Source organism: Austrofundulus limnaeus, unplaced genomic scaffold, assembly GCF_001266775.1.
Source record: "Austrofundulus limnaeus strain Quisiro unplaced genomic scaffold, Austrofundulus_limnaeus-1.0 Scaffold1631, whole genome shotgun sequence".
Lineage (NCBI taxonomy): Eukaryota > Metazoa > Chordata > Actinopteri > Cyprinodontiformes > Rivulidae > Austrofundulus > Austrofundulus limnaeus.
Genome location: NW_013954033.1, coordinates 14,403 through 15,660, shown reverse-complemented (window position 1 = coordinate 15,660; position 1,258 = coordinate 14,403).

The window sequence follows — 1,258 nt, the reverse complement described above, 5'->3', positions numbered from 1 at the left end:
GTAAAAGGGAGGGGGGTGCCATGTCTGAACTCTATTCTGTCACACTAAGATTATAACTTTCCCTCTTAACAAAATGTGACTGGATGTTTTAAAGGTAATACATTTTATGAGTCTTACATACAACCTGTAAAAATATTATAATCAACCAACTGGCAGAAGTTTTATAATTTCAACTGATAAAATAATATATTTGATGGGTGACATTAATGTTTTCTGGTGATAATTCTTACAGCTATTTTCTGTCAAATAAAAATAGGATTTGTAATTATTATATTTCTTCAGATGATGATATCTATACAGGGTGGTTTGTATTCTGCTTTTTACCATCATTCCCAGCTGAGTGTGAAGGAGGAGAGTCAGCTCCTCTGAGGCCATTGTTCACAACCAGCACAAGTGAAACACTCCTTCTGGGATGGTAATGAGTCCCTGCCTGAAGTGAAGGAGTATCTGCAAGTCTTGTTTAAGAATAATGGTAGGTTGGAGTTGGGGAGAATCGACAGGTCAGGGTCTCGTCACAGTAATGAGGGCGTTGCTCCAGTCTGTCGTGTTGAAGAAGGATTTACTGCTCCATCTGTGTTCAAACCCTCACCTGTGGTCCTGAGGTATGGATCAAGTCTTAAAACTACGAGATCTTGAATACAAGCTGCTGAAATTAAATTCTTCTATAGAGCGTTTGGGTTCAGACTTAGCGTTAAGGTGAGGGGCTTCATCACCCGAGGGGCTCGAACTGCTGATCYTCTAATGAAAGAAATGAGCTGAGGTGGTTCTTTCACCTGACAGAGATGCTTCTGGGCTCCTCCTGTTACAGATTCTCTGTTCACATCCCACAGAGAGGGAAAATCTGGAGCAAACGCAGAGCTTATCTGAGGGATTATATATCCTCACTGGTCTGGGAGCGACTTGAGAGCCCCCAGGGGAAGTTGGAGGGTGGGGCTAACGGGAAAGTCTTGGTTCCTCACCTGAACCAACAGATAAATAAAATGTGGGGGTGTAATAGTGTATTTGCATGGTGACATTCCATATAGATATTTTAGATGGGTCCAGCAAACTTAATTAATTAATTAATTAATAGGATCTATGGCGCCCATCTTGTGACACTGGATTAGTAAAGATATTGAGGAAATAACGTGATTATTGCGGTCATTTCTTGCACAGACTGTTTCTTACAGAGATTCTTAACCTATGGGCCGCGTCCGCCACCTTGAGGGCCTCAAAAGAACAACAGTTTTTAACTTTGGGCCACAGAGGGTCGTGGGAC